Below are 402 nucleotides of genomic sequence, written 5' to 3'. Positions count from 1 at the left end.
CCCAGTACGGTCTGTGACGAAAATAAATAAAAAATCATGCACAATTTGTTATATAACGAGTGCGACGCCAAATGTCTCTTGCAATTATTTATGACTGTGAATACATGACTTCGCAAAGAATCGTGCAGTTTTCGACAGGAAGTTGTGTAATCGGTAGTAAAATAAAAAAAAAATCAAAGCGACAATCAAAAGCCATACGTCAACCAGAATATGTCAAAAACTTGTGCATTCACCAAGTGGCAGTTGGTCAAGTGAAACTAACTCGAAAAATTGGTAAAACATAATAGTTCGTTTTTACCATTGTACGTATGTATGTATGGTAGGTACTTTTTAAAATAATTGTTTTTTTTTATTATTTTTTTTTTTTTGGTATGCGTATTTCGACTCAGCGAGTGAAATGAC

This window comes from Rhagoletis pomonella, unplaced genomic scaffold (assembly GCF_013731165.1).
Source record: "Rhagoletis pomonella isolate Grant_MI unplaced genomic scaffold, Rhpom_1.0 Rhpom_scaffold_00004, whole genome shotgun sequence".
NCBI classification, from domain to species: Eukaryota; Metazoa; Arthropoda; class Insecta; order Diptera; family Tephritidae; genus Rhagoletis; species Rhagoletis pomonella.
Note: the sequence above shows the minus strand (reverse complement) of the source record.